This window comes from Eublepharis macularius, chromosome 11 (genome assembly GCF_028583425.1).
Source record: "Eublepharis macularius isolate TG4126 chromosome 11, MPM_Emac_v1.0, whole genome shotgun sequence".
Taxonomy (NCBI): Eukaryota; Metazoa; Chordata; class Lepidosauria; order Squamata; family Eublepharidae; genus Eublepharis; species Eublepharis macularius.
In genome coordinates, this window is record NC_072800.1 from 3756168 (window position 1) to 3778503 (window position 22336).

The window sequence follows — 22336 nt, forward strand, 5'->3', positions numbered from 1 at the left end:
ATTGGAGACCCTTCTGAATTGTTCTGCACTTGTTGCCAGCCCTCCCCATTTTTACCTGCTTACCCCCCACTCCCAGCCGGAATGTACTCTTGAAGAAAAACGCTTTTTGCGGGAGAAACTGTGAAGCAGGACTAATGAAATCAAGCTGCACCAGTCTGGAAGAAACACCACTCCCTGTATTGTCTGGCACATGGGATGCAATCACTCTGTGACAGCTTGGGACCCCGATTCAAATCTTTCCATTGGTCCCAAAATTACTGCCACAGGAGTGATTCAGTGTTATATCTTCAGTTAACCCCTGAAAGGCATTCTGAAAGGATTTCTATTCTGAACTCTGGCTAGTAGAAGCAGGCATGGACCAGGAAAAACCCACAGACCATTGGTCCATGGTTCATTGCATTTCATGGACCATGGACCACAAACTTTTCAAGGAACCACTCCTGTTCGCAGACCAGTTCATTGGTTTGTTGTCCATCAATTCCAGGGGCCATAGGAGAGCCCCCTTCATACTCAAGAGATGGCAAACTTGCAGGGAGTCTTCAGCAGGCTCTCCTCGAGCCACTCTCCAAGTTCGGTGAAGATTGGATTGTGGATGTTCGAGTTATAGACACCCAAAGTGGCTGCCCCCGGAAAGTTCCATTAGATATAATAGGAGCTGCAAATGCCAATTGACTTGCATTGGCTCCATTGAGATACACTGCAGCACTAAAAAGTTGCAATGAAAACGTGGAATGGAGTTACAGAATCTTCCTCTGAGAATGGAAAGTGCTCTGCACAAGCTTAGATGCATTGCTCTGGGCATAGGGTTGCCAACCTCCAGGTGGTGGCTGGAGATCTCCCTGAACTGATCTCTGGGCCACAGAGATGAGTTCATTTGGAGAAAACGGCAGCTTTGGCAGGAGATCTCTATGGCATTATACCCTGCTGAGGTTGCTCCCTTCCCCAAACAATAATGCACCCATCAATCCGTGGCACTGCCATGGCGCAAATACATGCTTCAAAAGCACAGATCCTCATGGATCCTCTTGATTTTTATATGTGAGGCCACCCCAGATCCACCACATAATCCCATATCCTGTCTATTGCTGCAAATTGCACCCAAAAAAACATGGACTCACTGCTTCATTGCACCAACACGGTGCAAGTCATGCTTCAAACCCACAGATCCTCATGGTCTAGTGGCAAGGAATTCAGAAAGGTGTGGGAGGGGAGGGGGTTCAGATCCTTCTGGAACGAACCCAGCTATGGACAAAGAGTCCCTCTGTTGGGATGCAGCCAGAGGGTGGCAGGCACTGGTGGACTAGGGGATTGGAGGATGCACAGGGAAGGAGGTTAAAATTCCCCTTGTGTGTGTGTGGGGGGGTGCATTCACACTTGGCAAGGACAGGGGGTGGCTCAGAGCCCTGACACACCCAGGCACCTTTCCAGCTGGGACAATGACACCAATAATAAGTATATTATATAAAAGTATTCTGAGAGTCCTCACAGGCTTAGCCCCTGAGCCTGTCTGTGAAACAGAAGCAGCCAGAATCTCAAGAAAAAGCTTCAAATACCTCCCTCTGTGACTAAAAAATCCATCCTGCAGTTTCTACGGGACTTACTTTCTGCTGGAACCAGACCCCACTTGCCTGAGAGGTGGGGGGTGGGGATTTACTCCGTCTGCTCTCATAGAACGGGAGCTCTCTGACAGCCCGAGAAGGTCTGTGGACGTCCCCTCCATTGCCTGGGGAATTGATTGCTCAGGGCTTGCATGTCTGGTTTCACAGACCAACAGACCAACAAACTGCCCCCAAAGTAGTCGCATCCATGAAAAATGTTTGTCCCATGACCTTCCAGTTCACGAACGCCAAACCAGGCTAGTCTGTGTCAAATTTTGGTCCATTTTTTGGTCTGTGCCCACCTCTACTGGCTAGTTTTACTTGTTTCATCAATCAGACATATTGCCAAAAGATTTTCTCTGTGTGATTTTCTAATGTGTGTTTGATCAGAATTACTTGTATATTTATGACTGGTTGTGCAGACACACTTGAGTTTTTGATAAATTTAGTAAGAGTTTAACAGAAAGTTTGATAGTTTTAGTCATATAAATGGTTTTCGAATGATTTCTGTGAAAGATTAACTAGCTTTGGGGAGGAATCTTCTGTTCTTACTCCTTTCTGCATCTCTCTCTCTCTCTCTCTCGCTGCTGTTCCTAACAAGAGTGAAGGTCACCTGTCACTCACCCTAGTAAGCACCCCATCCCTTTGATTATTTCCCTGCAAACCAGATTATCCCAAATTGTACTCGGAAATTAGACCTTTTGGCTAACTATGGGTCTCAGAGGCCATGGAACTAAGAGATCCTGATTAGCCTGAATGCAGCAGCTCCTGCCCCCAACAAATATATGTGTGCTCAGCTACAACCCTGAAAGGAACTCTGGGCAGAAACCATGTTTTCTGGCCACCTCCATGACTTCTTGGGCCATACACTGTCGGAGATTGCGGGAGAGAGAGGGAGACCATGCTTGATCTCAAACGGTGACATTAAGATCAGGCAGCAGAAATGGAAAAGCTGACCCACAGACAAGAGGGCAGCCATACTCCCCTTGGGGGCCTGGACACTCCCTTGACAATATTTCTATTCTTTTGCTTCCTGCAGGTCATCATAATTTAGGCCATGTTTAAAGATCAGAGTTTGTTGGGAAATAATTGACCTGAGTTAATTAAGCTAGGGCATCAGCCCTCTCCTGGCCTTTGCTAAGACAATCATGCTGCTACCTGTGCCCAACAGGCCTGAGCTGGCCATCTGTAAATTCAACTAGTCATGTCCATATTTGGAGTGTTTCCCACCTCCCACTCCCCTAAAATTTAAACCTTCCAATCAGATTCAAGACTTCTAGCCTGGTCCCAATCTGCTCACAGCTGAGAACCCGTCTTCCTCTCAGTGCCACTAGAGGTGCATAAAAGCTACCTCTCAAGTCCCCAAACTTTTTTAGCTGGTTTCTGGATCCTGCCTGCTACCCTAGCCCAACGGTTGGCTTACCTTGGCTGAAATCACTTCATCCCTCTGGGCTTTCCAGGGACTGCAGTGGACTTCCTGCACAATGGAGCCTCCCTTCTTCTCCTGGTTTCTGTGCAGACTAGGCAAGTTATATCTTTGTTCCCCATCTTTAATCTACCTCCCCTTATTTTCCAGTTCACACTGCACCACCCGGAGAGTTGGTATTCTGCTTCTCTTTGCTAGTTAGAAAGACTAGACGCTAGCTTCTCTTCCGTCCTGTTCCCCGTCCCCCGTCCCCCCCACATTTACACATTAAGCTTAGAGGGAACTGATGCTGCAATTGGAATTGGAATTGTTTTGGTTGATGATTTGAATTGGGTTGGATTGTTTGGAAATGTGCTAGTTGCTTGTGCTTTAATAGCTTACTAGTATTTACTTAGGAGAAGTTCCTCCCCAACCCGTTCTAACATTGTCCCCGATCCCCCAGTAAACTCCGTATTCCTTTTTAAACCTTCAAAATCTGTTTCTGTTGTCCTTCTCCTGCTAAATCATGCTCCTTGTGGCTACTCACAGGCCGCCTCAGTAAGTAAAGATCCCTGTTCCCACTCCCTGCACAAACAGGTAAGCTAATTCCCTGTGCCAGTCTGAAACTACATGTTCACATATTTGCAGGCTTGTGGTAACACACTTGACAAAGCATGATTCTAGCCAAAGAGAAATAATGGCAATAAACAGGATCAGCAAGATCATAGAGTTATCCGCTGCAAGTAAAAGGGACTGGGGGTAAAAAAAACTCAAAGCAAGGGGTGAAGAATGTCCTTGGCATCAGATGTGAGGCAAAACCAATCTTGTATCTCAAGGCCATTTCTTATTAGAGCAAAAGCTCCATTAAGTCCTAGGGAAAGGCACTAGTGAGAAGTAGATCCCAGAGCTGTGATTTTTGCCTCTACGTTCTGGCGAGAGAATCTGCAACAGACAAATTTCACTTGCTCTTTATAGCAGTGGTCCAGCCAAAGTAGCTCACGACTTTAAGCTGGTTTCAAGTTCAGGGAGTTCATTAAAATACAGCATGGTGCCCTGTTTCTATTGATAAATGTCCACACCTTCATTGCCAGTTTGGGTTTGGGAAATCCGGCAGATTGCAAAAGGATAGCTGTGTTAGTTTGTCACAACAACAACAAAAACAAAAAACCTTAGAGACTAACAATTGTTTTATAAATGAACAATAACAACAATAATAATACCACTTCATGGAGGCATGACAAAGTAAACCACTGCATGACCAATATGTAATTTAGTTTATTATTATTACAACCTGAGAAAGTTGTTGAAAATGAGAAAATTAAGATCTTGTGGGATTTCAGAACCAAACAGATATGAAATTAGAGTATAATACTCTGGATATTATTATGGTTGAAAGTAAGGTCAAACCGTTCTGTGTGGCAATCCCAGGTGACCAGTTATACTGAGAAAAAAGTGGAGTGTTTCCAAAAAGACTTACTAAACACCAAGGCGATAACGGCATAGACAGGATAACAACTGGAGAGTTGCAAACAGCAACTCTACTTGGAACATGCCACATACTGTGGAGGCAATTTTAACACAGGAGTGCAGTGATCTGAGAAAAAACTTCTATTTGAGAACAGGAGCAAACTCAGAATAACCAAAAATTCTCAAGGAAACAGAGATACACAGAGACAAACGTTACACAGTTGTGGACCTACAACTGAAGTCTGTAAGCCCCATACACCGTTTCAGCATGCATTATATACTTTTACAGACAAAGGAACTTTAAACAAACAATGTTAGGCCAGAGATAACCCAACTGACTTTACTATCTTCCTCTCTTTTATTTTAAAAAAACAAAACAATAATTCAAAGGGGATACAAAAAGGAAAAAAAAGGATTGTATAATTTAACTGCATAGCTCAGAGACAGTTGTTTATAGCAGAGTATATAAAACAAACAAACAAATAATAATAATTCTCCCATGAATCCCCTTCATTGTACTTTTTAGGACATTGTCTATGAAGTACAATGGTGCTTACTTGTGCTGGAGTACATTTATGTTCAGGATTTTATGTTTCCAATTTCATAACTGATCTGTTTTGCAACTACATTATTAATTTTATTATTACTACATATTCAACATGATATATTTTTTCAACTTCTACATACTCACTATAACTTTTAAATAATTGGTAATATATCAAAGTACAAAAGAAAAATGCTTTATATAGCTTATAGTAAAAAAGTAAAGAATGTTTCTACTCAAAATCTACTTCCTTATACATTTATATTCAAGATATTGCATTTAGAACTTATTCTCATTCTGCTTCTTCATCACAATGCATTTATATACTAATTTTGAACTATTTCTCATTCTAAATTTCTCTCCCGCTTACATAATACACATTCTATCTCTCCTCAGATTTCGTGACTGATCTATTTTTCAAATAAATTGTTAATCTCACCATTGGCAAGTTTGTTTTCCCCTTCTTCTGCATTTTGCTGCATAGATGACTGTAGCCACTTTCACTGCATATTCAATATCTCTTCTAAAACTTTTGGTATGTTGTTAGGCAATACTCCTAATTGCATATTCTTAGTTTCCATGAGGAATTTCACGAGGAATCAAAATTTTAATGAGGTGGACTTGCAAAAGAGCAAAAAAATTACTGGAAGGAAAAACATGGGAAAATGTAGAATATATTAAAATTAAATTAATTTAAAAACCAAGCATAATGACATGATAATGTTATAATGTCATGATGTTATAATGTTATAACATTGATTCAATTTGACCAGCCTTTATTGGCATATAACAAACAAAATAGGATGGTACTGAGAAAAAAGAACAGAATAGAATATAAAACAGTTGAGTGATATCAACAGTTATTTCTGAAACTTCTCATGTCACAGCTTTATAGGAAGTTGTAAAAACTTTGCTACCTTCTCATTTGTATCTGAGGAAAAATAATTTAAGACAGAAAACCTTGTGGGAATCAGAAAAACCTGTCACATTAGCTAAAATAGAGCTTAAACATTTAAAACAAATATCAACATAAAAAGGACAATAGAAAAGAACATGTGGTATTGTCTCAATAAAGTTGGTATTACAAAGAGAGAGCCTGGCCACATATGCTATCTTTTGAAATCTGCCGTATAAAATTGCATTAAATCCAGCATTAAATTAAAGCATTAAATCCAGCTAAAGAAAAAGCTTTGAGTTGTTGTGGAATCTGCAGAGAATAAAAGTATGGGGCCATACCACCTCCAACCAATGGAATCTCCAAACTCAAAGGAGAGCAGGTTTTGTTAGCCATACTGTATAGATTTTGGAATTCAGTATCCAAGATTCTACATTTAATCACTTGATATGCCCTTGAAAGTGGAAACATAAAGAGTGAGTCCAGATATAAACCCATGGTAGTGACTTTTCCCTCGATACCTGATAGCCAACTGGACATTTCAGACTTTAAGAGCATTTAGTAAGTAAGGCTAGAAGAGTCAGAGTTATAATACAGATGTAGCTGATATTTAACAGTCATAAGCCACTTTCTAGTTTCAATAAAATTGTCACGCCGCGGGGCGCCCCCTGGCAGCAGCGGCGACGGGTCTGGGCGGGGTGACCCCGGCGGGTCCGTTCTGGGCGCCTTGGCGGGGCCGACGGGTCTCTGGCCGGTAGAGGCTCCTTCCCAGGCAGCCTCAGACTCAGGGGCGGCCCTTGTCTGAACCGGGGGGACCGGTCAGCACTTGGCTGCACCCAGGCCAGCTGCACCTTAGCTCTCAGGGCAGCCTGACCTCCTTCAGCCTTGTCAGCCACTTTCCAACTGGCAACTTCCTCCTTGGCCTGCCTCCGGAGCCTCCTTAAATCCCCTTCCTCCCTCAGCTCCACCCCCGCTCCCACATTCCTCCACCCAATGTCATTCCCACCACCTGAGCCACCTGCGGCCACGCCCACTGCACCCACCTCCCTCCACTCCATTGGGGGGTAGCCTGCCGGGCCGTCCCACCTCCCCTCCGTTCCCACGACCTATGGCCTGCCTCCCCTGTGGCGGACAGCTGCTCCAGCCACTGCTGCTGCTGCCTGGCAGGCCTGGCTGCCTCCTGAGTGGTCCTCCCCTCCCGGGCGGGCCTGCCCCTTCCCCCACCCGGCAGCCTCAGACTGGCTCCTGGGCCGGTCTGGTGCGTCTGCGCCGGCGTCTGGCGGCCGGGTGCGTACTCGGCTGGCCCAGCGCGGCCTCCCGCTGCGCCGGGGCCTCCCCGCCCCCGCCGTGCGGCCGGCCGCGCTTCCCGGCCTCTCCTTCTGCCGCAGGTCGCCCGGCCCTCTGTTGCCCTCGGTGGCGGCGCGGTGGCGGCGGGCGGGTCTGTGGAGGCGCCGCCGCTCTCCGTCCTCGCCGCGGCCTCCGGGGCGCCGCGCTCCTCCGCCATCGCCGTGGCCTCTGGGGGCCACGCTCCTCCTCCGTCGCCGCGGCCTCCGGGGTGCCGCGCTCCCCCGCCCCTGCGGTCTTCGGCCTCCCGGCGGCTCCTGTTGCCAGGTGAGTGGGGCCGGGGACGCCGCCGGGGAGGGGGTGGGGGTGGTCGCAGTCCGAGGCCGCTGCGCCGGGCCTCGGACAAAAATTTAGTCTGGTTTCTAAACAGAGGGCAGCATTTGGAACACAAGGAGGCATACCCAGAATTTTCCACACAAATTTAGACTGGACATATTCCACAGAACAGTCGAATGCAGTAATCCATATCTGAGTATCATATAATAATTGTGGGTTCAGTTTAGCATTAAAAACCTTTAATGCAAATTGATTACCTCTATTATAAAAAAAATGATTGCCTCTATTATTAAAAAAATCGGTTATGGCAAAGCACTAATATTTGCCATGTTTACTGTTGACGTGTGGTGAATTGGCCATGAGGCATTATACTGAAAATGTAGGCCTAAATATTTAAAGGTTTAACCTGTTCTATTTCTTAACCATCTATTATTTTATCAAATATTTTCCAAGTTTTTGAAAAAAGCAAGAATTTTGGATTTCTCATCATTCAATTGTAACTTATTAGTTGAAAAATACACAAGGCATCAATTCAACAACCATTTCAAGCCCACTCTAGAACGAGACTAATACTGTGTCATAAGCATATAATGAGAGGGGCACATGAGTAGAGTCAAGTTTAGGGCAGTAGCAGTCAACTACAGCTAGATTCAGGGTGAGATCGTTGGGGGAAAAAAAGGTTAAATAAAAAAGGGCTAAAATACAGCCCTGCTTTACTCCTTTATGGGAGGGTATTTTGGGGGTTAGGTTGCCCTCTAAGGAGCACTTGATTTGACAGGTCGTAGAAGTGTGTAGTTTTTTAATAAGCATAAGTAGTTCCTTATCAATATTCATTTGTTAAAAGTAATTCCCTATTAATAATGTCAAACACATAAAGTCAAAGTCTAAAAAAATGCCAACGAATAGTTTGGAATTATTTCTCTTCGTGTATTTGTTGACCAAACGAGATAAAATAATGCATTTTTTTTAACATGGATTTCCCCTGGCAGAAGCCCACCTGTTCCAGGCCCAAAATTCTCTGCTGTGTCATCCAGTGGATAAGCTTAGCTAGTAAATACTTAGTATATAGCTTTCCAATTGTGGAGAGCAAGCTTATTGATCTAAAATTTGAAAGGGATGTGCAGTAACCTTTTTGGTAGATAGGAACCACTATTGTGTTCATTCATGGTTCAGGGTCTGTCCATTATTATAAAAAAGGGTTGCAGTTATAACATCCTTATGCTTGCTTTAAAAAAAATCCCCACTATATGACAGCAATGCTCTTAGATATTTTTGTTTGGATTACTACTTACTCCCTTCCCCGCCATCCAAACGGGAGAGCCCCGCAGAGGCTGACCCAGAGCTGGGAGGAAGAGGCTGGCACCGGGGAGGGGGGCTGACATAATAAAACAATGACATTGTGATGTTATAACACAGTTAAGGGACTTTTAGGAGCCCTCTCCTAGAATCTATGTGTGGGCACATTCAAGCAAAAGACACAAACACAAAGTGGCCCCCGAGCCAAAACAATTGCCCACCCCTGAACTAATGAATGCAATCATTTTAAAAGGTGCGGCCCTCCACTAACCTCCGCTCCCACAAAGTGGCCCCCGAGCCAAAACAATTGCCCATTCCTGCTCTAACCCATAACAGAAGTGTGGCTCCAAGCATTTAAACTGTTTGTATTACAGTGAGATTTGACTGTCTTGACACTCAGGCTTGTTGAGTTCCAAGTATCCTGGGAAATGTAATTCTGAAGAGATGTTTGTATTAACCTTTTTGATCTTTTGTTCTGTAAACAGTTAGCAATTATTCTGTAAACAATCAGTGTTAAAGGTATGTAAGATTCTGTGATATAACTGGTGTTTATGCATATGGTCCAGAGAAAGATAATAAGCATCTGAACTTTATTTGAAAAGCAATAAAAGCTGTATTTCCTTGTATCACTGTTTGTGGTGTCTTGAAATATATTTGGGTAGGTAGTAGTAGGGGAAACAGCATAAAGTTTTCTTCACACACAAAAAAGAAGTGCCTTGGGAAAGGAGGGGGATGAGGGGAAGAAGGAGGGGGAAGGGGAGGGAGGAGCTGAGAGGAGGATGGAAAGACCAATCAGTGAGAAGTGCCCTGCTGGGCGGGCAGGGGTGGGGGAGAAGGTGGAACACATGACGGAGGGGGGGAAACGAATGGAAAATTCTGCATGATTGAAAAAGCTGACTCAAAATTTCATTGAGAAAAACATTGGGGAATAAACACAGACAGAATATCTGAAGAGAAATCTTGAAAACAACACTTTGAAATGAGAAGAGGGAGTTAAGCATCCAGAATTCGGAAGAAACCCCGAAGAGCTATGGGACCAAAAGCAGAGAAAATCAACTGTGCAAAAAAGGGCCCATGTGTACTTTCTCTAGATTTCTGTTAGGAGGAATAAGGTTCTCCTTTGTTTTGACCACTGATCTAGTTTCTTAGGTGCTGATCTAAGCTCTTCCTCTGTTTTGACATGTTCTGCATACTCGTTGGAAAAAATCTTAGAAAGAAAAAACCTCCTTAACAGTCTCTTCAATTCTCTAAATAAATTAAATATCAGGTGCTCAATTTATTTTGATTTTATAGTGTTTTACTTGAGTAGAACTCTGGAGAGCTGACATAAATAATTTCTCAAACAGACAGACAGACTGAGAGATGCTAAGATGCTGCCTTCTCTGTTAAACTTTGCCCTCTAGCAGCCGCTGTCTCCTCCACTCCTATTCCCCCCTTTCCCTACATGTTGGCAGCTTCTTCCTAGGATGGTCCAATGTTTGTCTATGCCTCCTTTTGTCTAGGGCATGTTTAATGTTTTCAACCGTATGACTGCATATAGTTTTATTGTATTTTATATTATTATGGTAGTAGCCATAGGTTCTGAGTGCAATCAGGACACAGAAATATTTTAATATAAAGAAATAGTATTTTTTGCACTGGACAAGCTGCTGTCATGTTCATCTTCTTGTCTTCTACTTTATTTGGGGATGGGGGAGAGTATTTCTTCCAAATCAGTTCCTTCTGAGTTTTTTGCTGTTCTTTCCCCATTTTTATTTCTATACTAGCATTTCCACCAAGCCTTCTAGTAAATTACTCCCCTGCTGATTCTGCAATACTTGCTGTTTCTTCTGCACAGAAAGTTTTAGCGTATATTTGCTTTTAAACGGAGAGCTTTTGCTGCAGTCTCTCAGGCTGTAGTCTCTGTTCCACGTCACAGCCAATGGCAGCTGTCCTTTCCCTCTCCTACTCTCTTTCCCCCAGCCCTCCACTTCCAGTTTTATTTCTGCTAGGGAAGAGCGAGCTTCCTGCCAGAGCTCACATTTTCGCTGAATCACGGCAATCTCTGAACTCAGAGAAGGCATTAAAGGAAAACTTTTTCTTGCTTTTGCATCTTCTGTATGTTTCCCTCTAGGTTGCTTGTTGCAGTTCGTGTAAATTCTGCTTTTGATTGATTTTCTTTTGATCAAACTTCTCTTCTTACACTATTTCTTCTTCTATGCCCTTCCTTTCCCCTATTTTCTCTTCCTATTTATGATTTCAGTTACCATGCCCAAACCAGAAATCAGCACAAACTATATTAAGATTTTTTCATAGCAAAGGGGGGCATTTTATACTAGCGGCTCTTAAATTATATCAGGCCAAAATTGTATTTCAACTTCTGTATGGGACAATATTAGGTTCTCCATCTTACTCTTTTGCCCCATTAGAAACAGTACAATCCAAAATTTGAAGAGCAGCATTTGGCTTCCCCCGATGTGTCCCTGTCAGGTTCTGCCATGGGTGCGGCAGTGCCGGGTGCTCGAGCGCCTGGTGGGTGGGTCTTGGGCGCAGTCAGGTTATTATTATTACATTTCTAACTCGCCCTTCCCACAAGCTGGCTCAGGGTGAGGTACAACAGTTATAAAAATATAATACAAATATTAAAACAATTAATAAAACAACAGTTCATCATAAAATCAACAAACCGATAATAACTGTCCCAAGATGGGGTCAATTCCAGATTCCTGCCCATCAACATACAGGAGGAGGGAAGCGGACAGATAATGTACTGCAACCCATACATGGGTCAGCAATGAATGGGCATTACATAGTCCTGTGCTGTACCCATATGTTGGACGGCCAGCTGGTGGACACTGTATAACCTCACACTTAGTGGGAGGCTGGTGGGAGGCTCAGCGAGGATCTTATGCTGGCCTCAACCATATGCCTGATGGAACATCTCCGTCTTACAGGCCCGCCGAAATGATAGAAGATCCTGACAGGCCCGGGTGTCCTCAGACAGAGAGTTCCACCAGGTTGGGGCCAGGACTGAAAAGGCCCTGGCCCTGGTTGAGGCCAACCAAGCCTCCCTGGGGCCAGAGACCACCAGCAGGTTTTCCAGCTGATCGGAGCATTCTGCGGGGTACATATGGGGAGAGGCGGTCCCTCAGGTATGGTGGTCCCAGTCCATTTAGGGCTTTATAGGTCAAAACCAGCACCTTGAACCCAATCCGGAATTCCACAAGGAGCCAGTGGAGCTGCTGCAGAATTGGTGTAATGTGTGTCCTATAAGGAACACCCGTCAAAACACATGCAGCACAGGTCCCTGTTTAGTGGAAGGATGGGGGTATACATCACGCTTGCACCCTCTCAGCCACTTGTGGGCCTGGTTAGCCTGTTAATTCCGCGTAGTCTCTACATCTCATCTCGTCCCCTGCTCCTCTTCTCTCTCACTATCCTCCTACACTCTCCACCACCGAGCTCTCCCCTGAACTTGCCTGTATAGGGCTTTCCCCCGCCCATCCTCCGGGGTCACCTCCTATCCCAAGGAGCTCCTAACCCAGCTGTGGGTTGATTGTTCTTGAGGCTGCCCAGCTGGAGATGCTCCTCTATAATTCTCTCCTGCTTTCGCCCCTCCCCTCTTCTTTCTACCCTCTCCCAGGGTGTGGCTGGTGGGGCCTTTCCCGGTGGCGTGGTCTGGCTGCTGTTTCCACCTTGGCTCCTGAGGCATTGGCTGGGCCTCTTGGGACTGGGCCAGCCTATCAGGGTGTGCAGTGGGTTTACCAGCCCCACCTGGGGCATACACAGGGGCTTCTGGCTCACTTGGCCGGGCGGCAGTGTCCTGAGCAGTCAGGTGTGAGTCTTGCCCTTTTGCTCTCCCCCAGTGTCTGCAGCTGCCGTGGCATATAGGCTTCCTGGGGTGTCTTACCAGCCTCCTGGCTTTCGATCTGCTGCGGCTCCTCCAGACTTCGGCATCTGGTTGTCCTCTCCTGATGAGGCTGATCTGCTCTCCCCTGTTCTGTTCCCCCTGCTCCTTTGGCCCCCTCAGCCCCTGTGCATTGGGACTGAGGTAAGTCCGGGAGGGGTGGGAAGCTTGTCCCCAGACAGTCCCAAATGCAAGCCTGCACCTTGGGTCCAGCATGGAGGCTAGGGTAAGCTTTGCCTCCATTAATTTCTGGCTTAAGCTGAATTATTTGCCTCAAGGTTTAATACCACTAATTCTTTGAGATTTTTTTCGATCTCCCTGGCTAAAGGCAGTTCTTTATAAGATAACCACCCTAGTGTCAGGGACTGCCAATTCAGATCTCAGTAACTTCACTGCACAAGCCCACAGATACATGAGTTAAAGCATTATTGAGAATCTAACAGTACAGCACCGCAGACATTTCTTGTCAGGAATAACTTTTCCCTCCCCCTACAAGGCATATTAAACCCTTCAAGCACAACCCACTCTACTCTAACCCCCCCCCCCCCTTTTAGCTATGTTCTCATCTATGCAGCAACAGAAAGTAAAGTGAAAGAAAGTAGAACTGTTATGACTAGGAATCCAGTCCTCGTCATAGGCCACGTCTCCTTGGCCTATCCATCCTTGGCTGTTTCCATCTGGCCACGTCTCCTTGGCAACGCTGATAACTGCACTCCAGCTTCACACAGCCCCTCAAGCTGCTTCCTCAGCAAGTTTAATACACAGAGAAAAAGTACTCTCTGTCCCAAGGGACAGAGAAAAAGCACTCCCAAAGTATGTCACAGAAGATCAGGCCTATAGCCTGACAGTGAACCCCAAACCATCAAGAGTATGGCAGGGGCCACAACCCTGACACCTAGGCCTCTCCTTGGAGGCTCTGTTAACAATGGGATTTGACCAGGAAAAGGCCTCCATCAAGCAGTGGGAGCCGAATGACAGGAAAATATCTATAGGCTTTCAAATGTTCTGGCTCCTGATAATATCAGATATGTTGTAGCCCCCGCTGCCTACCTCTCGTTACTAGAGACCTCCACCCACCATAGGGCATACTCGTTAGGCAGGTGGGATGCACTCCCCTCAGCGGTGGTGGAGGGGTGCTAGATACCAATGTGTGAGAGGGTCTGCCCCTGTGGAGAAAGCATGATGGAGACAAATGAGCATGTTCTGCTCCACTGTAAACTCTATGTGGATATCCAAACAAAGTTTGTTGCTCCTTTGCTAGGTAGGCTTTTGGGCTGTTCTGACTCAGAACTTATCAAGAAACTGCTTTTAGTTAACCCATTGATTACTGCTCCGTGTGTGAAATTTCTCACTGCAGCGTGTAAGATTCATAAGGAAATAGTAAGAAGTATAACTGAATTTTAAAAAAATATTATCGATTTCCAAAGAATTTTATGTGTAAACTACGTATAAATCATGTTTTATGTGCTGTAATTTTATGTATTTTATCCAAAGGACCAATTTTGGATGTTCTGTACTGGTCCTAGAGTGTATTAATAAATATTGTATTGTCTGCCGTGCCATAAAGAGAGGTGACCTGTTTCTCCTTTAAGGCAATTCGATAGCAAAAAGGGATTCTGATATCATCTTAATCAAAACTGGTTAATTTTTGTCTATTTTCCCTTCTTCTTCTGACTAGGGTTCCCAGGTGCCCGCCGGTGGTGGGCAAACTCCTGGGGATTTGCCCCCTCATCTGCTGATTGCCCAGCGATCAGCAGAAAGGGGCAAGCTCCTAGAGGTTGCCTGCCACTGGCAGGCACCTCAGGAGTGCATGCCACGTGGGTGTTCCATCCTAACTGGCGCGGCAGTGTCACTTCTGGAATTGGCCCTCGTGTGGCCAGTGTGGTGACGTCATTTCCAGAAGTGATGTCATCACGCTGGCTCCAGGGCACACACGCAAAAGAGGACCTCGTGCAGCGCACAACCTAAGTACTAGGGACTCCACCCTCCTGATGGGAGGTGAGGGGTACCTGGCAACCCTACTTCTGACCCTGTATCAGGTTCTTCGTTTTAAGGCCTTTCAAGGTATAGCATCCCTGCCCCCAGTCATCTTTCAGTTTTTTTGAATATTTCACCTTTTTCCAGAAAAAAAAAAATCTTTGGGCTTCCAATCTCCAGTAGAGTTGTGAAAGTCCTAGAAATCTGGGGGTGGAGCCTGTGGAAGATGGGGTTTGGGGAGGGGAGGGACCTCAGTGGGGTATACTTCCATAGATTCCCCCCCCCCTCCTCCAAAGCAGTTATTTCCTCCGGGAAAACTGATCTCTGTAGTCTGGGGGTTAGTTGTAATTCTGGGAGACATTCAGGCCTCTCCAGAAAGTGGGAGACCCTAGTCCATTTTGATTACCTCCCCAAACTACTTTTAGGTCTGTCCCCAACATTTAGTTGATGTTTTGGGTGTAAAGAGAAGGATCCTGCCTCGTGCTCCTTCTGTTGCAACCTGAGAGCTCTCTAAGCTTGCCAGCCTCCAGGTGAGGTCTGGAGATCTCCCAGAATGACAACTGATCTCCAGACTCCTGGCCATCCTGTTCAGGAAAATGTGGCCCAGTCTTCAGGGCAGCTTGAACCCAGCCCCAAGACGAGGCTCAAACTTTTGGGGTGCATTTTCTTCAGGATCTTCTCTAGAGGCTTCTCCCTTCAATCCTTGCAAGCCAGGAACGTTCCCCCGTGCAGCTGTAACCCAGACTTCTATGTTCTAACCAAGTGCCGCTTAGATGTTCTGAAGCAAACTCTGGGGCCTCAACAGAACATGAGCACCCCCTATAGAAATCAACATTTGGATTTTAGTTTTTTTAAGGCTAAAGTAAGTTTTGATTTAGTTAAAAGCATACAACAAAGATCAGCTGAAGAGCTATATTGTCCTTATAAGTGAAGAAATTCAAACACATCCATTTACATCTAGAGGTCCTCATTTTCCACTATCATTCCTATTATTACTGTTACTCTTTAAAACTATCAACGTATGTTGAAAATTGCGTTGAGTTCATATAAATGATACAATTTAATATGATGTCTATTCCTTAATATGTTTACAAATTCTCAAGCCATGGAAGTGTTACTTTCCAGCAACCACCATCCATTTTTCTTCCACGGATCAGTTTTAAGAATTTTCTGATCCATTTCACCAAAACCCTTTTCTCTGATTATAATGAAGTGTACAGAAATATCTTCCCTCTGCCATAAATGTTTATTAAAGTGGTCTTAGCAAGCCACACTCTTTTGGCTCTCTATCTGCACTGCTCTATACTGACACACTGCACTGTTTTGTTGTTAACTTTTACTACTGAGGAAGCATTTGTAGATTTCTTGGGATTGAAGGCTAGACTGAATGACATTTATTCAGAAAATTGTAGTTTCATAACAATGTGGCCGAACTCCATCTCTAATGTCAAGGACTAGGTCACTGGTAATGAACCTCCATGGGAAATGAACTTAAGGTGTATGGTTGGTATACATTCATATCGCGATGCAGATCTCCTGGATATCCCTGTTGGGATGTAGGGGCCTCCCCAGGACAGGCGGTTGATGTAAATTGCCCTGAGAAGAACTACAAGACAGAGGCCATTTCCACCCACTCCTAAAGGGATGGCCCTCTCACCAAACCCTGGCAGCTTTCCCCCAGGAATCCACACGGCTCCATTTGCCAAATGGCTGCAGGCCATTTGGCTTTTTTTTGGCACCTTTTCTGAGAATGCACTTTGCCAAAAAAGTGAGCTAAACAAATGGAAGCCAAAAGGAAGACAAACAGCCTGAAGCTGTTTTGCCATCAAAGCCGTGTGGATTTCTGGGGAAAATCTGCCAGTGTTCAGTGAGTGGGCCATCTCTTCAAGAACGTGTGGAAACAGCCATAACTAGAAAGAGAGAGACATGCTGGTTTGTTGCAACAGAAAAAAAGTTGAAGAAGCTAAAAGATGAACATCCAGTGGATAATTTTTCAAGGAACAGACCCTGCTTTCTAATCCATCCCTCACTTGAACATGTGGGCTATGATCAAACAAGCGAATGTACAAACAATACATCTGTTTGCCTGAAGCTGTCAAAATATTGTTCTTCATACAATAAATAAAATAATGTTACTTAAAGATTGATTGATTCAATTTTTAGCCTCCCCTCCCTGCAAATGGGCTCAGGGCGGGGTACAATAAAATGCTCAGTACACATTAAAACATATAAATACATTTAAAATCCAAAAACCACAAAATGTATATGGAACAACCTCTCAGATGGCGACCCTTCCAATTTCCCTAGTCATAATTAAACAAAAGAGGAGGGTGGGGACCACAGTTAATACTATTCCTGTGACTGTGCTTGTAGGGGGGGCAAATGATTTAATCACCCCCGCCCCCTGGTGGGAGACCGGTAGGGAGGCTCCTAAAAGATGGTGCATCAGCCAAACATTCTGAATTGGTAGCAGCCCCAGTCACTCGGAGAGGCTCCGCACAGGTTCTGAAGTGTACGAACTACCTACAGACGAAGAAGAACCTAAGAGTGCCCCCTTTGTAATGTGGTGGTGCTTCTTAAACGTGTGCTGGTGTTCTGTCAAATGGCACCTGCTGCTTCATACATAATTGAAGCCCGTTTTTCTCAGGGAGCAGGAGGGGGAAGTGTTCTCTTGTGGCACTGGACGGTGACAATGACATCCCCCCCCCCCCAGAGGTGCACGTTGTTGAATCAGACTTTTAAAATGTGATCTTTATTTAACCCTGAGTCATTTTTGTGTTCGCAATGATGCTCTTGAAGCCAACCTTGGGAAGGCTCCGAGGCACTCTTCAGAATAAATGGCAAGCAGCATTCCTGTCAAGAATGGAGAAAATTTAATCTCAAAGGGGAAAGAAAACCAAGAATAGATCTGACAAGGAGTTCTAAAATTTGTGATATTCCTTATAATCATTTGTGCAGAATGTGACTGACTTGGAATTTTCACCCAGCTGAATCATGTTAATCGTGCTATCATAGGCATTGTGATTATAAGTACAAATAATATTTTTATGTATATATTATTTATTTAGTCTATTTATACCCTGCCTTTTCTCCCCAACGGGGACCTAAAATGGCTTGCATCAGCCTCTTCTCCTGCATTTTATCCTCGCAACAACCCTATGAGGTAAGTTAGGCAGAGCGGGCGTTACTGGCTCAGGGTCACTCAGTAAGCTTCCATGGAAGAGTAATTTGAACCTGGGTGTCCCGGCTCCTATTTCAGCAATCTAACCACTAGGCTCTGAGCCTAGGATGAATGAAAATTTGATCTACTACAGTAAGTAAAAGGTAAAGGTAGTCCCCTGTGCAAGCACTGCATCATTATTGACCCATGGGGGGACGTCGCATCATGATGTTTTCTTGGCAGATTTTTTACAGGGTGGTTTGCCATTGCCTTCCCCAGTCATCTACACTTTACCCTCAGGAAACGGGGTACTCATTTTACCGACCTCGGAAGGATGGAAGGCTGAGTCAACCTTGAGCCGGCTACCTGAACCCGGCTTCCGCCAGGATTGAACTCAGGTCGCGAGCAGAGCTTGGGCTGCAGTACTGCCGCTTACCGCTCTGCGCCATGGGGCTCTTGATCTACTACAGTATAAAGGGCATTTTAGAGATCCAATGAGGTATAGTGGTTAGAGTGTTGGACTAGGATCTGCGAGGTCCAATTTCCTGCTCTTAGAAACTATAAGAAACGAGAGGCCAAACGAGGTCGAACAATTACAGAAGTAGAAAAGGAGGAGAGGAGGAGGACGTAAGCCACTTCGGGTCTCCACTGGGGAGAAAGGCGGGAAATAAATGAAGTAGATGCAAAAAAGGTCTGGGGTGTCCCAGAGCTCACCAATACATGCATATTACAGGATCTCTCATTCATTTGATTACTTCACTCTTAGAATTGGTTCACATTCACAACAGGCCCCACACTACATGTGGGGGGGGGGCTCATAACTATTCAGTGCTCTCATGTAAGTTTCGAAGAACTCTTCACACAACTTTTGATCTGTGCGGAAAGAACTATCTTTGTGTGCTGCATATGAATGGCCTTGCAGATGTTGAGAGACAAAGGAATATGGACTTCAGATGGTTTCTGAATTTCAGTGAAAGAACAAAGAATGGAGATTGACTTCCTAGCAAACAGGCTGCAATTCTATGCCACAACAATGAAGCTTATAGGCTTCTGGCATCCCACTGAAAAAGCTGACAGGATCAGACCTTTACATCATGACTAAAAGATCTGCTTCCCACCCTTCTTACTTTTAAAATCAAGCCTGATCAAGTCTTGGGGGGCTCAAACAGGAGGCTTGCACAGTGTTTTGGGCTAATTTGATCAGTCCAATCAAAGGCATGTGAATTTTATTATTGTTTTAATGGGATGTGGCCCTTATTTGACCACCTAGTTGTGTTTCCTCTGCTGCCGCATATTAGTTCAGCCCTAAAGCTGAACAGTAATGGGTGCTGGCTTGGCTCTACTCTATCTTCCTGGCCAGGGAGGGGTCAGTCTTGGAGTTTACCCCAGAAAAAGTCTCCCTCCACCCCTTCGGATGTAAAGTTAAGCTGGTGCAAGATGGAGGTTAGCTGTTCAGCCATGGAGTGGAATCCCGATTAAATCTTCAGCCATCCCACTTCTTCTCCAATCATTTGAGGCCTGTGTAAGGTCTGGATCTAGCGGCAGTTGTTTTAGGCTTGAGCAGAAATAAAGTGCAGTCTTTGATGCAGTAAACTGGCATCAGAAGTTGCCTTTAAATCTCTACAGGAAGCCGAAGAAGAGGCAGCTCCAGCTACTTTGTTCCCGTATGATCCTGGCATCCAACCTGCTACTTCCTTCACTGGCTGTCCAGCACATAAAGAGACCTACTTACCAACTGATTTAAAGGGGAGCCTCTGTGTTACTGGGATGAGTCTTCTGCAAGTTGTAGGGATTTAGCAAGCAAGGAGAAGGCTTAGTGAGAGGTGGTAACTTAGCTAGATACTTTTTATGGAGTCCCTTCCCAAGGATGCCAACAAGATGGGTGTTTTCCAAAACAAAGGTAATTTTATTGAACAGCAGAGCTTTTTTTCAGCTGGAACACAGTAGAACGGAGTTCCGGAACCTCTTGAAAATGGTCACATGGCTGGTGGCCCCGCCCCCTGATCTCCAGACAGAGGGGAGATTAGACTGCCCTCCACGCCACCGGCACGGAGGGCAATCTAAACTCCCCTCTGTCTGGCGATCAGGGGGCGGGGCCACCAGCCATGTGACCATTTTCTCTGAGGGCAACCCACTGAGTTCCACCACCTCTTTTCCCAGAAAAAAAGCCCTGTTGAAGAGGAAACATACACACAGATAGATCAATGCATATATATATGCATATATATTCAGGGCTTTTTTTCTGCCAGACCACTTTGGAACAGCATTCCAGCACCTCTCATATGTGGTGGCCCTGCCCCCTGCTCTCCAGATGGAGATCATGTGGCGGGAGGGTGGGGGAATGGCCTGGAACAAGCCGCTGCCGAGTGGGGTAGCACTCCCTTGCCGGGCAGCGGCCCAATCCAGGCTGATTTAGGCCCAATCTGGGCCGAATTTGGTCTGATCTGGGCCAAATCGAGCCTCCCATGGAGCAGCACTCTCACGGTGGCCACGGCCTGCGTGATGACATCACTTTCTGGAAGTGTCGTTATTGTGCAGTCCCGGGAGTGCACACGCTGTGCACGTGCACATGTAGTAATGGGGTACCACCTCCTCCCGGGAGTTGCCCCCAGTGAGAGTTCCCCCACCACTTTCCCTAGAAAAAAAGCCACACACATATATATGTACATGTGTGATTAGTACAATCAGTATCAAGTACATTTCAATACAGTATCAATGACATTTCCATAAACAATGCCATAGGGTAAATAGATACAAGATACAAATAGATCCAATCTGTATTGGATTAGCAAGAATCCAATACAGAGTAGAAAAAATACTGAAACAGAACAAAATTCTATTAGATAACATGGAGCCCCAGTGGTACATAGGAGTACATATTTTAAGCAACAGATAATATGTAAGGCAATATAATGATGAAGTCTACAGTCCCTAACTCATTAGCGAAGCATCTGAGACCCCATCCCTACAATACAGCCCTCCCATTTGAGTAAAAAACCTTTTTGAATAGTTCTGTTTTGCATCATTTACGGAAAGCCAGGAGAGTGGGGGCTCTTCTGACTTCCTCAGGCAGGTCAATCCACAGGATAGGGGCCACCACAGAGAAAGCCCATGCATGGGCTGCTGCTGATTTCACCCGTGTGCAGCCTGGCACCTGCAGGAGACCCTGTTCAGATGAGCGAAGCTGCCGTGGAGGAACATAGGGAGGGAGGCGGTCCTGTAAGTATGCCAGACCAAAGCCATGAAGAACTTTGTATGTAATAAGTAATATCTTGATATGAGCACTGTACATATACTGTAAATGACTACTTACTTTTGACCCCAAGTCCCTGTACTATTCACCTGGTTGAAAATAGGAAAATAATTTTGATATCCAGTGTATGATTGTATACAGAAACACACACACTCATACTAGCAACAAAGCCCATTGTGGGGAAAATACAACAGGATCTAGAAAGGGGAGGGCGGGTGGGCAGGCAAAGTCACTCAACAGGGATCAAGCTATCCTGGCTGCGGACTATTCTACCTTCAAGTCTTGGGTGTCCCTTGTGGATCCTCCTGCCCGGGAGATGGCTACCTCCTTGGGACCCTCTGCTGGGCTGAATCCACTTTGAGGAAGAAACGGGTAAAGCCTATAAGGACTTACTTTGAACTGTAAATGACTACTTAATTTTTACCCAAAGTCTCTGTACTATTCACTTGGTTGAAAATAGAAAAACAATTTTGATATCCAATGTATGATTGTATATGAAATGTGGATGTGAACTTATTTATACCTGTATTTATTGTGATCAATTGGAGCACCTTTCACTTTATATGAATTAGAGACTCCTTTTAAAAATTAATGTTAAATATTTAAATTAAAATGTTAATTATTATATTGTTGCACGGTGCACTTTAAGAAGATTCAGGTTTACAGATAACTTCCACGGCAGGTTCTTGGTTTCTCTCTGTGTATATACTTTGCAGTGCCCCTCTTTGTTGCTACCACTCCTGATCCCAGCTGGGTGAAGGCCGGGGATGGGTATTGCTACCTCCTCTTCTCTGGATCCCAGCTGGGTGAAGGTTGGGGGCGGGCATTACCACCTGCTCTGCTCCTGATCCCAGCTTGGGCGTCCCACCATGGCACTTTCTCTGGAGGTCTGGCTGCCTCATCTGCTGCAACCTCTGGTGGTGCACCAGGGTAGGAAGTGAGTTGTGTATGTGTGTGTGTGTGTGTGTGTGTGTGTGTGTGTGTGTGTGTGTGTGTGTGTGTGTGTGTGTGTGTGTGCAGAATATATCCTACTATATAAAAGGCAAACCGTGTTCCAGACAACGCATTTCATACCCTGGCGCACCTCCAGAGGGCGCTGCCGTGTAGGGAAGCCCGGAAGAGGCAGCCTGTCCCTCTGAGAGCATGTCATGGCAGGAAGCACAGGCCTGGATCAGGTGCAGAGCAGGTGGCAATGCCTGCCCCCTGCCTTCACCCAGCTGGGATCAGGAGCCGAG